The 15,109-nt window shown below is 41.3% G+C and overlaps 2 long non-coding RNA genes across 2 annotated transcripts in view; both read right to left on the minus strand.

Moving 5' to 3' along the window:
* The window catches only part of LOC132534332 (uncharacterized), a 95,869-nt gene that overhangs the window by 52,035 nt on the left and 28,725 nt on the right, over positions 1-15,109 (minus strand). The window lies entirely within an intron of this gene.
* On the minus strand, positions 580-14,436 carry LOC132534331 (uncharacterized). The gene is made up of 3 exons (XR_009546059.1): positions 14,364-14,436; positions 13,047-13,094; positions 580-792 (listed from the first exon to the last, which is right to left on the minus strand). It is a non-coding gene; the product is annotated as an uncharacterized LOC132534331 (long non-coding RNA).

Raw genomic sequence — 15,109 nt, forward strand, 5'->3', positions numbered from 1 at the left:
AGGGGATGTTCCCTTTGGGTCACAGATAGTCCTGACACAAGCCCTGTACTATGTGAGATGGACTGTTAGTATAATGATAAGAAGGACCTCTTGTATTTTTGCTGATAGGGATTTTAAAGAGCAGTTACGATAGCACCTTTATATAAATTGACCTTGTGGGGGTAGATAGCATTATGGTTATGCAAACAGACTTTAATGCCTGAGGCTCCAAAGTCCCAGGTTCAATCCTCCTGAAACACCATAAGCAATACCATAAACCAGAGCTGATGAGTGTTCTGGTTAAAATAAAAAAAAAAATCTTTGGGACTGGGTTGTGGTGCACCTGGTTGGGTGCACACTGTCTCTCTCCCTTCTCTAGCACTCCCTTCCTTCTCAATTTCTGTCTGTCTCTATCCAATAAATAAATAAAGATATTTTATTTTATTTTATTTTATTTTTTATTTAAGAAAGGAGACATTAACAAAACCATAGAATAAGAGGGGTACAATTCTGCACAATTCCCATAACCCGATCTCCATATCCCATCCCCTCCCCTGATAGCCTTCCCATTCTCTATCCCTCTGGGAGCATGGATCCAGGGTCATTGTGGGCTGCAGAGGGTGGAAGGTCTGGCTTCTGTAATTGCTTCCCCGCTGAACATGGGCGTTGACTGGTCGATCCATACTCCCAGTCTGCCTCTCTCTTTCCCTAGTAGGGTGGGTCTCTGAGGAAGTGGAGATCCAGTACACATTGATGGGGTCGTCTGTCCAGGGAAGTCTATTCAGCATATTGCTGGCATCTGGAACCTGGTGGCTTGTTAAAATTTCGGCGGGCTCTGGCTGGGCGGGCTAGCTTCACGGGCGGGTAACAGAGACGCGGAGACAACGGCTGGGCAGGGAAGCTATATTTCTTTATTCAGGAACAACGATTCATAAACTAAGACAAACTAATCACCAAACAGAACTCGGCTGTCTCTTTGCGGCAGCGCAAGCACTCTCCCTTACTCTGCCACTCAGGAACCCTCCAAACTCTAACTCTGGAACTCCCGAACTCTGGCGGGGTCCCTAGGGGCGGGGCCAAGCGGGCCCGCGAAATTAACTGGACTGATCTAATTCTCTTGGCGGGGGAGAACTAGAACCCAATGTAAAGCATACAACAGTGGCTGAAAAGAGAGTTAACATACAAAGCCAAACAAATTGTTGAACAATCATGGACCTAAAGACTGGAATAGTGCAGATGAAGTGTTCCCTGCATGCTCTTGTGTACTTCTGCTTTCAGGTATATATTTTTTCCCTGGTTTATGGGCACAGGTGAACCTATGCTCTATCTCAGGGGACCTGGACTATATCTAGGTTTGGGTACTGGAACAAAAATAGGCACACAGACCAGTGGAACAGAATTGAAAGCCCAGATCTAAACCCCCACACCTATGGACATCTTATCTTTGATAAGGGGGCCCAAAGTATTAAATGGAAGAAGGAGGCTCTCTTCAATAAATGGTGCTGGGAAAACTGGGTTGTAACATGCAGAAGAATGAAACTGAACCACCTTATCTCATCAGAAACAAAAATCAACTCCAAATGGATCAAAGACCTGGATGTCAGACCTGAAACTATCAAATATTTAGAGGAAAACATTGGTGAAACACTTTCCCACCTAAACCCCAAGGACATCTTTGATGAAACAAACCCAATTGCAGCAGGATCTGATTAAATCAAAAGCAGGGCACCAATGTAAAAACCCTGTGGTGAAGGGGAGGGTGGCCATTGGGCTTCCTGGCACGGTGGGGGGTGGGGGGAAGGGGGTGGGTGGTGGGCATGGGACACAGTCTTTTGGTGGTGGTAGTGGTGTTTATGTATAATCCTATTAAAGTGTAAACATATAAACCACTATTTAATTAATATGAGAGGCGAAAAATTGATCATATGTCTAGAACTTCTTAAAACACAGACTGAGACTTTTTAATAGATAGGCTATCTTTGATATGTTGTCTCTCCCAAAAGCCTAGACCAGGGAGAACAGAAGCAACCGGTAGCACAGCTATATACAAGATGCTGGGTATTATACCCAAAACCCTATCAAAGGGACTTTCCAAAGTTAACCCCATCACCAAATAATGTGATGATAACAATAACTATCTATTATCTTCTTGAACCCTAAGACAACAGGAACCTCACATTTCCACTATAGAGCCTATATTTCCCCCAGTCCTGGAACTTTAGGGTGGGGCCCACTTTTCTGCATGATGCTCTCAATTCAAATCAAATAATATTGCATCCACGGATCGCAACCTAATCAACGCAATGAGTGCCACCCCAGCATGCTTCACTTCAGACTGTGACCAGAGACTTCAGGTGGGGAATGACAACCCTTCAGCTTCATCACTCAGGTGAGACCTTTCCTTTCATAGTATTCTCTAATTCCATCCTAGGTGTTCCACTTCCCAATAAAGATAATTTTTAAAAAAGAAAGCTATAAGTTGGCCACTAAAAACTAAATTAAATAAGTAAATAAACAAACTTTGGAACTGGGTACTTTTTGTATCCTTTTTCTTTTTTCTTCTTGAAAAAGAGAGCCACTCTTTTTGTAGAGCCTACATCTGCTACCCATTTTTTTTTCTTTAGGGATGAAATATTCAGGTAATGGGATCTCTGTGGCAATTTCCTAGGGAGGTCTAAATTCTAACAGAATGAAGTTGTTTTGCTCTTTTCTTCACCAGCAGGCCTCAGAATGCCTCAACTTTAAAAGACCTTTAAATTGTCTGCATGAACTCAAGGCACTACTATTTTGATAACAATTATAAATACATCTACAAAAAAAAATCTTACATGCATACCAAATGTAAATTGCATTTAACAATGAATGGAATCTGTTCACCTTCCCAAACACCTCTTGCTTCATGTCTCATTTTGATTCTCTGAAGGCTGCAGGTTTCAGCCCTATCAACACCCCCCCACCCCCCGGAGATCCCTGAATACACAAGAATCCTCAGACCCTGGAGATATTGGGATCTCCCTGAGATCCCTTCCTGTCACAGGTAGGTAGGTGCTTTTGAACCGATTCCTAGCTCTCTGGCGCCACCTTCTGGATAACAGTAAAACTGCAAATGTCTGCTTTCCTACAAGAGTTCATGAGTTTTTTTTGTTGTTGTTAATTCTCCCCAACTACAACCTACTCCTGTTTTATTCAAAAGGCTGAAAGTGTGTTGTGAGGTTTTTATAGTGTATCGGGAAAAATGCAAGATGAAGAGGTAGTTTAGACTCGGCCCCCACCCCTTCTAGCCCTTCCCAAAACAATTACTCCTTAACACTTAATTTCTTCAAGGCGGTGTCACACCAGGTTAAGTGCATATAGTGTGAAGCACAAGGAATGGAGCAAGGGTTTGAGCTCCTGGCTCCCCAAATGCAGGGGCGTCGCTTCACAAGCGGTGAAGCAGGTCTGCAGGTGTCTTTCTCTCCCCCTCTCAATCTTCCTCTCCTCTCTCAATTACTCTGTCTTATCCAATAAAATGGGCAAAAAATTAGTTTCCTCAGTTGTAAAAAGGTCTTAGACTATTACTATCTATAGTAAATGTGTGAATAAGTGTAGAGTTTCTGCATGGAATTATCTCCCACCCCCAAATAATGCAAAAGTCTATGACTCTTTCACTTATGATTTATATTAAATTGTGGCTAAAAATTAAGTTCTATCCCTATATGTCTGGTTTAATTTCTTTTTGCTATGCTAAAATTGTGTCTTTATAATAAAAAGTACTGTTCCTCTACCTACATTCTAGCAGCAGTCTATGATTACAGGAAAGATAACCAGTGATTTGGTGATCTCCAAAAGAATCTATCCTATTTTTGCATTTGTCCAGAAGTAAGAGCAGTCCCTCCCCTGGATATTTTTATTTTTCTTGCTTGTTACTATAAGGATGTAAATCCCTTTCTGGCCAAGTGGAGGTCAGGTGGTTCTAGAAAAAAGCCTTGGTCCCACAGCCATCTATTGAGATATTGAGTGAGCTTTCAATTTGTAGGATTTTGAGCTCGCAGATGAAATATGATACAAGCGGAAAAGTAACAAGAGACCCAAAGATACAATTCCCAGTTTCTTCCAAGGCCTGATGTATAATTTGACCTGTAAGGCCTCCCAGAGTCAGGTGATCCAAGCTGTGTAGTGAGTGATGAGTCCATCTATGTCTTCATCAATCCTACACCACTGGAAAAGTAACCAGAGTGACTAGATGAGCTGGGAGCAGTAAACCATTGCCAAGACATGTGTCTGTATCCTTCTACTCATAGACACTAAATACCCCTCTACCTCCCAAATATGACTGACTTTCTCAGTTACCTTAGCATTCTTTGGTAAATACATGACAAAGAGCTGGGCGGCAATTAAAAGATAAGTGTGTTCGAAAATTTCATTAAAAGGCAGGTGCACGGGGTCCGGGTGCTAGTGCAGTGGGCTAAGTTCATGTGGTGCAAAGCACAAGGACCAGCATAAGGATCCCTGTTCAATCCCCCAGTTCCCCACCTGCAGGGGAGTCCACTTCACAAGCAATGAAGCAGGTCTACAGGTGTCTATCTTTTTCTCCTCCTCCGTCTTCCCCTCCTCTCTCCATTTCTCTCTGTCCTATCCAACAACAACAATAATAGTAAATACAACAAGGGAAAAATGGGGGGAAAATGGCCTCCAGGAGCAGTGGGTTCATAGTACAGGCACCAAGCCCCAGAGATAATGCTGGAGGCAAAAAAAAAAGAAAAAAGAAAAAGTTGGCCCAGCTAGTATGTTTTTTTCATTTCTTGCCCATTCTCTTCTTCCCATCAGGCATGCAGATGGGACAGTTGTGCGATGGTTAGAGAATAGCAGCTATCTTGTGCTATGAGATAAGCCTGTACTAAGGGTGACACACCAGGGAGATGGAAGTCTGGATCTCCTATAATATTTTCTAGTTGCCCTTCTGATTGTGGACTGACTAGATCCAGGCTTCACAATATATGAGAAAAATAAAATCCTTCCAAGTCGCCATTTCTTGAATGCCTGACTATTAAATTTAAATGTATGGGGGGGTGGCAGGTGGTAGCACAGCCAGGTAAGCACATAGGGTGCAAAGCACAAGGATGGGCTCAGGGATCCCAGTTTGAGCCCCCAGTTCCCCACCTGCAGGGGGGAGGGTCACTTCCCAAGTGGTGAAGCAGGTCTGCAGGTGTCTATCTTTCTCTCCCCCTCTGTCTTCCCCTCCTCTCTCCATTTCTCTCTGTCCTATCCAACAACAACAGTAATGGCAACAATAACAACAACTAGGACAATAAATGGCCTCTAGGAGCAGTGGATTCGTAGTGTAGGCACCGAGCCCCAAGCCTCAGTGATAACTCTGGAGGCAAAAAAAAAAGACAAAAAAATTAAATGTAAGCCTTCTCTCTCCTTCCCTCCCTCCCTTCCTTCCTCCCTTCTTTCCTTCTTTCTTTCCTTCCTTCCTTCCTTCCTTCCTTCCAAGATAGAGACAGAGAGGTATAGAGAGATGTGAAAGAGACCACAGCATCAAACCTTTCTTCGAAGGAGTGGGGACCTGGTTCTAGCCTGGATTGTGCACATGTTGTCCAAATCAGCCCTTCCACAACCCTAAAGGTTAGTTCTATTATTATCTATTATATGTATTACTATGGAATAATCAATTGCCCAAGAAGAATTTTTTCTCACTGTCAATCCACACTATGCATTAAGAGGGTTTTACACTAAATAAGTATTAAGTTTTTGTCAAGATTATGACATTTCACAGAAGAGTTGATGAGTTGTTTGACTAACATCTAAATTTTACTTCTGGTTCCAATTTCATCTTTGCAGTCTTGGAGTTTGAATCTTGATTGAGTGAAAGGAAATAAATTTAAAAGCTTAACACAAGGTCAGCAAAATGGATAGTGCACAGCTTTGCCTTATAAGTGACCCAGGTTTGAGCCAGACCCCACTAGATCAGAGGGAGTTTTGGTGCTGTAGTTAATCTCTCTCTCTTCCTCTCTCTCTCTCTTCCTCTCTCTCTCTCCCTCTCCCTCTCCCTCCTTCTCTGTCTCTAGATCAGAGGGAGTTTTGGTGCTGTAGTTAATCTCTTTCTCTCTTCCTCTCTCTCTCTCTCTTCCTCTCTCTCTCCCTCTCCCTCCTTCTCTGTCTCTATCTCTAAAAATCATCCCATGCCAGGAACCATTTCTCTGCTTGATAAGCTTTGAAACAATGGAATCCCTCGAGACAAGTTTTATTTCCCCCCTGAGCAGGCCATTTCCCCTCAGTTAAACCATTTATCAGTAATCAAGTGAGACAACACATAGTTGTGGTAACAAACATGGTTTCGGCCATTGTTTGTTGCAAGAAACATTCCACTTTGAAGTTTGCTCCCCCTCCTCCTCCTCCAGCATTCCCCCCCTTCCCAAAGCCTTATAATGCCTGTGAACACAATAAAATTTTGGAGCTTGATCAGAAACCTGTCTTGCTGTCGTTCTTTCATGTCTCTTGTCCCTGTCATTCCAGGTCTTTAGGTTCCTAGCCCCTGTTCACCGCCCACCTGGTCGGGGCATCTGGCGCCCGAATGTGGGGCAAAGAAGCCTTCTGGACCTAGGAACTCCGCTGATAGAGAGGATAGGCCTATCCGAATTCACTGAGTCACCGCGGCTGAGGGAGTAACACAAAGACTCGCAGAGATCACCACGGAACTACCCGACTGTGAGTCGCATCTGAAGGAGTGTCACAGTGACTGAGGTAAGCAAAACCATGGGACATGAATTTAGCAAACAAGATTTATTCATTAAAGGACTCAAGGAGTCACTCAAGACACAAGGAACTAGGGTTAAAAAGAAAGAATTAAAGAAGTCTTTAGACTATATTGGAAATATTTGCCCCTGGTTCCCCCAGGAAGGCACTATAGATGAGAAACGTTGGAGGAGAATTGGTGACTGTCTTAATGATCACTATCAGTCTTTTGGTCCTGAATGTTTACCTGTTTCTGCCTTTTGTTACTGGAATTTAATTAATGATATCTTAAAAATTTATAATAACCACCCTGATATTAAAAACCTTATTACAGAGGGTGAAAAGGTCCTCCTGCAACTTTCACGTCCGCCGTCCAGGACAAAGACCCCATCCCCATGCCCTTCTGTGATTATTGATCTTGATCCCCCAGTACCCAGTCAAAATAAAAGCCTCCCAGCACCCGATGAAAGTAAAAGCTCTGTCCCCCTCCCTATAGGTCCCACCTCACTCACTAAAGTTCCCTCCATTGACCCTCCTATTGCTAATTCACATGAGGATAAAACCCAACATTCTTTCCCCTGCCTCTATCCAGTTTTACAAAACGCCCCCTCTCCTGAAGCACTTCCCGCGGAGGATGAGGCTTTGCTAGAAAAAGAGGCTGTCAAATACCACAATCCTGATTGGTGTCCTCCTCCCTTTAATCCCCCTCCTTACATTCATGCCCCCGCTCTCCAGCCTGACCCTCTCCTTGACAATCCTTCTGTCAGGCGGGCACGCTCAGGAGCCCTTACAGAAATTTTCACCCTCCGCAAGGTCCATGCTGACCGGAAAGAGCAGCTTCAATTAATGAAAGAAATAGATGCAGTTACAGAAGAACTTACATTTTTACCCTCACCAAAAAACCTAAACCCAATCCCTAAAACTAAAACTAAACCATCCAAATCAAAACCGGTTTTGGCTTTCCCTGTTACTCGGAGCCAGACTCAAAGTGACCCTGCACATGAAGCTTCTATAGAAATAGAAAACCCTGAAGACCCCCCCGCAACTAGCACAAAAAACAAAAAAACAGCTTCCCTTATAAAATTAATTTTAAAAAAAGTGAGAGCATTTACAATTAGTTAAAGAACTGTGGGCTCTTGATTTGGCATTATCTTTAAACTAGCAAGCCAAAAAAAAAAAATCCAGGTTTTTCCCTCTGGCTTCCTCCAGAGCTCTCAGAAAGCGTTAAACCAATTCTGAGTGAGATCTTATCTGGCTAGCAAGCTATTTAGAGAAAGAATGAAATCAGTCAACAAGACGTTCTCTTTAACTTAAAAGCTATTAATCAGAGAACCTGTACACACTTTTGATAGAAATTTAATGAATTGTTTCTTTAAAACTGTAAAATGTACCTTAGCCCAGAAAAAGAATTTCAAAGATTTTTCTCTGCGCGGTGGTAAACTAAGCCCGCCTGTTCTGTCCGTGCAGCGAATCATGGCACAGAGCTACTGCTCCACAGATTGGCAAAGACTGAAGTCAATCATTCCCTAGCCACAAACGCCCCTTCTGGGGGGTATGGAGAGTCGGTGAATTAGGAATCCAAACACCAGAGCTGCTTTTCAAAGGGAAAATTTTTCTTTTCACCAAGAATGTCTGTTTTAAGTCTGTGCTAACCTTGTTTTCATTAATGTGTGTTAACCCCTAAGTAACTAAAGGTTGTTTTAAGTTTTAAATAAGATTTAGTTAAGCTAAATGTGGTTTTAAAGATCCTGACTCATAGAGTTGGCACACCTTTACCAGAGTAAAATATAGGACAGTTTCGTCCTTCTGATAGCTAATATCAGCATCAATTCATTAGTTAAAAGATTTTCTGAGATCTCTAGGAGTGGTAAAATGCCTCTGCAGTCTCTCTCACTCTTGTAAAAATTCTAAATATTACCAGCACCCCAATACCAACTGCCACTGTTTGTTAATTTGTTAATTCCATGTTTGAACTGGCTTTCTAATACCCCAGTCAGTGTAGAGCAGTGGCCTTGCCAGGAAAAAAAGGGTTAAACATGCTATTCCTGGCCTGATAAAAAATTTTCATTTGGCAGATGTGATACAACAAAATTATTTAGTGTGAAATGGTCATCTAAAAGAAATATTAACAGTAAAAATTTATTTTGAACATTTCAACTATGAGGTTTATTTTAGCTTTTTAAGTTACCTATCCAAATCAAAGTGAAAGATCAATTAAGTTGTGTACCCACCCTTGTTCATAGCTGCCCTAAGGGTGTGATAGCTTTGTGATAAACAAAGATCCTAACAAACAAAGTTTAACATTTTACTTAAAATTGTTTAAGACTGGCTTGGGTTAGTAAAAGATAACACAATGGTTATGTTAATTATTTACATGCCAGAGGCTTTTGCTCTGGTTTTCCTCTTTATATCTTTCTGCTTTTAAAAATTATCTGGTTTGTTTTAAGACACTGCCAGAGGTTTATTCTTGATAAATTAAGGTAATACATGGTGCTTCTGGTCTGATAGATTTGTTTTGACAAATCCTGATTTAACAAAATTAATATTTTGAACATTTAAGCTATGAGGTTTTGTTTTAGCCTTTTAAGTTGCCATATTAGAGTTCTAAAGAGCAAAATCTATTAAGAGTTTTATATCTATGCTTACTCATGATAGCCTTGTGATGAGTAAAGATCTTAGTAAACTAAAGGTATAATAGTGTGCTTAAACTGTCTAATAGTTTAAAATAATGCTAAAAAATGGTAAACATTTTATCATGTCAACACATTAGGTATTGACTTTCTATAACATATTGGTATATTCTAATAAAGAGCCTTCTAAAATCATATGAAAGAACTCAAGCCAATTCTAACCATTAGATCATCAATTAAGTTGGTACAAGTTCTCTCCCTAAGTAAATAATTATAGGTACATCTGCACATAAAGAACTGACTGCTCATATGGTAAGATTTAAAACTAAACATTTTTCATTTTTTATTTATGGGTGTGTGATGACTCCTAAAGTCACTCATATCCTAAAATTTTTTCTCATTTTTTTACAAGCCTCCTAAAATTGTAACACTTGACCTGCCATAGTGAGAGCACTTTACTGGCTCCTGCATTGTTTAATTAAGATCCTGCTACTCAGACTTTTAAGATTAATCTCCACTGATAAAAGCCAATGCTCTCTGGCAGATTGATGTAATTCACCTGCCCATGTTTAGTAAACAAAAACATTTTTTTTTCTCAGTTGGTATTTTTTCCAAATTTATGTGGGCTACAGCTCAAACAAGAAAAACTAAAACCCTTAAGCTTAATTAATAAAAAAAAAAAAGGAGAATGCACCCCCCAGTATTCAGTTGGCTAAAGTGTCAATGAAGTAACTATACTAAGCCTTTTTTATATTTACAAAAATTCGAATTGTCCATTTATTGTATCTCATTGACAAAGCCACCCACTTTTCCAGTCACAGAGACATATTCTTTTTCTCTTTTTCAACACTGGATGTCCATGTTTGTTTTCATTTTATTATGGTGGATGACATTATTGCTCTTGCAAAATCCACAGAGTCCCTGTTGGCAAGTCCTTACCACAAAGGACGCCATGGCAGTATATACTCCAGCTAACCACACCAGCCTATCCAAGTCTTCTCTTTCTGCTGACCTACCACTGCTGACTTCATCTTTGCATGTTTATTGACTGCTCACTTTTCTCAAAATATTCCTCATGTTCAAGGAACCTCACCTAATGTGTATGTACCTCCTCTGTGTTTTGGTACAACACCATCCTATATTTTCATGTCTATTCTTCTCTACCTGGTCCTTGCCTCCTAGTTTTGCTTGTTACACAGCTGACCCTCTATGAAGAAGAAAAATTTCACCACCAGAGGACCAGACATGCTGTGTTTCTTACCCTGGACATCACATCCACTGACTGCTTCCCTTAGACTTGCTGGTGGTGCGCTAGGACACTTTGATGCCCCTTATGGGACCCCCAATTAGTCTTTTGTTAATGATTACCTTAAGACCCTTTATTTTTAATAAGATTACTGATTTTATAAAATGGCAGATTGACTTCTTGGCATCAAAACCTTTGCAAATACATTATCACAGACTTGATTTGGCTGATAGAGGCCTGGCTGAACCTGAGGATGACAGACCTCCCTTTCGGATGGCATAAAACTCAGAATTATGCATGGAGACATCCAACCTTGGCAGGGAAAGGACACCAGTAAGGGGTGCAAGGCAAAGCACTGCAGGGGGAGGACCCTATTGTCCGCCTCTGAGTCCCCCGTGAAGCAAACCTGATTTGCATGGAGGTTGGTGTCAGCAACAAAAATTGTTTCCCTGGAAACTGTGGCTCTGCCTCCCCTCCCCAAAAAGACACCGAGAGCCTTATAAGATGCGGGAAGATTGGTTTTACATTCACCCCGTGGGAGGAATCGGGTCAATACTTTCCCCTTCTGGTTATGCCCACCAAACCTGCTGTTAAGGTCTCTGCCCCTCATCCCCGATTTCCTGCCTCAAGTTAAATTATAACGAAGGGATGAGATGCCAGGAACCATTTCTCTTCTTGATAAGCTTTGAAACAATGGAATCAAGACAAGTTTTATTTCCCCCCTGAGCAGGCCATTTCCCCTCAGTTAAACCATTTATCAGTAATCAAGTGAGACAACACATAGTTGTGGTAACAAACATGGTTTCGGCCATTGTTTGTTGCAAGGAACATTCCACTTTGAAGTTTGCTCCCCCTCCTCCTCCTCCAGCATTCCCCCCCTTCCCAAAGCCTTATAATGCCTGTGAACACAATAAAATTTTGGAGCTTGATCAGAAACCTGTCTTGCTGTTGCTCTTTCGTGTCTCTTGTCCCTGTCATTCCAGGTCTTTAGGTTCCTAGCCCCTGTTCACCGCCCCACTGGTCGGGGCAATCCCAGAGTGCTAAAGCTTTGGAGATAAAAAAAAAAAACTTTGACAGAATTTATGCCATATCACATAATATCTAATGCTATCTATAGTTCATTCTGAAAACTGGAACATCAACTTAATCTGTGACATCATCTGATAGTATCAGAGGAGAGAGGCTCTAAATATTCAGACTCACTACATATTTCTAGTAATTATAGGTTTATGTGTTATTTAAACTATAGAAGACATAATAAAAAATTAATAAAATATTTAAACAGAGCTCACAGATAGCATAGTGGTTATGCAAATTATTTTCCTGCCTGAGATTCTGAATTCCCAGGTTCAGTCCCCAGCAGGACTATCATCCAGAACTGAACAGTGATCTGGAGGGGGAAAAAAAGTTAAAATGACTTACTAGAACACAAAATAAATAGCCAAAGAGAGGTTACAGAGGAATTAACAGTGTTTTTTTGTGGAATAAACTCAGTAGAGTAAGGGTGGAGGACATGTGGTCGCAAAGCAAACTACAGCTTTCTTTGTTGAAGGATGTTCCCTTGTGACAACAATCCTGGAAATTAATATTACCGCAACAAACTGACACTGAAGATGAATAAAGAGTGTAGGCAGGGAGCCGGGCAGAGTGTACTGGTTTAAGTGCGTAGTGAGCAGCAAGGACTCACTCACGGATACTTGTTCAAGCCCTGGGGTCCTCACCTGCAGGTGAGTCACTTCACAATTGGTGAAGCAAGTCTGCAGGTGTCTGTCTACCTCCCCTCTCTGTCTTCCCCTCTTTCAATTTCTCTCTGTCCTATCAAACAACAATAGCAGCAACAATAGGAAAAAAAAAAAGTAGCCACCAGGAGCAGTGGATTCATAGTACAGGCACTGAGCCCCAGCGTGTAGGCAACAGTTTCTACTTCCCCCTTCCCCATTATTTTCATATTGAACTTATACAAAAACACTCAGAACATGAGGCTGGGCAGTGGTGCACTGGGTTGAGCACACAAGTTCTCATACGCAAGGACCTGGGTTCAAGCCCCCATACCCCACCTAGGGGCAGGAGGACTTCACATGCAGTGAAGCAGTGCTGCAGGTCTCTCTCTCTCTCTCTACTCCCTCTCCCTCTCTCTCTCTCTCTCTGTCCTTTCCCTCTCAGTTTCTTTCTGTCCTATCAAATAAATAAGCCTTAAATAAACACTCAGAACATTGAGGAAAATATGTAGTAGTAGACTATAAATAGATACATTATTTTACTAGGAATGTAAATTCAAAGAATAACAATAAATTTGTATAGTGTAGATTCAATTAAATGGAGAATGTATATGTGGGCTTCAAAATAAATAAATAAATAAATAAATAAATAATGTTCATGGCTTCCTGAGTCCATCTTCCTAAAAAGTAACATAGATTCTTTCTTTTACTTTTTCTTTTTTTTTTCCCAGCAAGATCATCACTGAAGCTTGGTACCTTCATGACGACTCCAGTATTCCAAGTGCTCTTTTTGTTTTTCTTCATCTTAATAGAAACAGAGAGGGAGGGGGAGAGAAAGACTAAAAAAGAGAGAAAGAGATGGGGGGATGAGAAAGTGATAGCATCACTCTGGCATACGTGGTGCCTGTGTAAGGATCCCAGTTCAAGCTCCCAACTCCCCACCTGTAGGGGAGTCACTTCACAGGTGGTGAAACAGGTCTGCAGGTGTCTATCTTTCTCTCCACCTCTCTGTCTTCCCCTCCTCTCACCATTTCTCTCTGTCCCATCCAACAACAATGACATCAATAACAACAATAATAACTACAACAACAATAAAAAAACAACAAGGGCAACAAAAGGGAAAATAAATAAATAAATAAAATTTTTTTAAAAACTAAATCTTGCAGGAAAAGTAGGAGCCCTCCAAAGAGACAAGGGACAAAATAAAGATTTTGTAACATCTGGGCATTTAACTTGCCTTTGTACTTTATGTGGGGTCTCGACCTTCTGTGGGGTTCTTCCCAGGTCCCACAGGAAGAAACAAGCCCAAAGCAAGAAGTTCCCTTTGGGCTGAAAAAAGGAGTTCTCATCCTTGATTCTTCTGTCATTGGGCTGTGATCTAACAGGCTCTTAGGTGCTATCACATTTCATAAATGGCCAGAGTGACTAAGCCATTTCCAAGCAGACATGTGTTGGGATAGTGACTCCCTGTGGAGCTTACAGGACAGCTGTTTTTCCCTGTCTCTGGAGGACCCACATTCCAAAGATGAAGAGAACAGCAACAAGTGGGTAAAGAGGATTTCAACCTTTCCTGACCATCTCTCCAGAGCTCCCTTCCAAAGAACTCGAGCTCATCTTAAAGAGAACCAACTCCTTGTCAAGTCAAGACCACAAATCTCCCTGGCCTCTTCATCCTCCTAGTTTTGTGACTGTAGGAAGAGAATGTTCCAGAGTAGCAACGTAAGCAAGACCTCACTCACGAAATTAGTATCTTAAAGCTCATGGTAAGAAGAGTACAGTCTTCTTCATTTATAACTGAATTTTTAAAACAAGAAGATAGCTCATCTAGTAGAGAACACATTTTTCCATGTATGAAAACCCATATTTGAGCTTCCAGAAAATACATAGGAGCATCATCCAAAGGAGGAAGCTTCACAAGTGGTGAAGGTGTCTCTCCTCCTCTCTGTCTCTTTCTCCCTCTCTGCCTCTCACTCCCTATATGAAAAAATAACTGGTCCATCAGGAGCTGACAGGAAGCCACAATGAAGACCTAGCAGAGGGGAAAAAAAGGTAAAGAGAACTCTAGTGGCTCACGTGTATTCCATTTGCTACTGCAGATCTGACTCTACCTTTTCTGTTTTACACCAAGTGACTTTCTCTGTAACAGTCCCTTGCTGAACCAGTTAACAAATCTGCTAAAGAGGATATGAGGGAGAGAATGGGTAAGTGTATTAAAATAATAATTATATATATATATAAATAGCCTGTTCAATATTGCTAGCCTTGTCTCCCAACAACTAGTTGCCAGAACTCAGTAGTTGATACTATCATAGAGAAGTGATACTGGATTAATTGCAACATGTTCTCTTGGAATTCAGTAATTATACAGCTATACAGCTACAAGTTGGTACCTGCTGACTGTGCATAAGGAGTATTTTGCCTTGGGCACTGTAGATTTACAGGATTCCTGCACACTCACATATAGAGGGACTGTTTTATAGACACCTTATTCATAGAGCTCACTGAATAAGTGTATAGCATGAGCTAAATACCTATAGCACTGGTACCTGGGAGATATATATATACAAAGTAATAAAGAGGTACCTGAAGATCTGCTTCCCTCTACTCTCTATCCTGTTTTGGCAATTGGATAACAGTCTGTGTACAATAAGTGCCCATTCTTTCCCATTAGAATTTGTAACACCAGTACAACTTACCAACTCTAATGCCTAGTTTCATGGGTCTTACAATATTGGTCCCCAGATGATATGATCAACAACTAGATAGAACTTGACATAAATGCAGGTGTCTGGGCTTCACCCCAGACTTGCTGAATCAGA

Source organism: Erinaceus europaeus, chromosome 18, assembly GCF_950295315.1.
Source record: "Erinaceus europaeus chromosome 18, mEriEur2.1, whole genome shotgun sequence".
Classification (NCBI taxonomy): Eukaryota; Metazoa; Chordata; class Mammalia; order Eulipotyphla; family Erinaceidae; genus Erinaceus; species Erinaceus europaeus.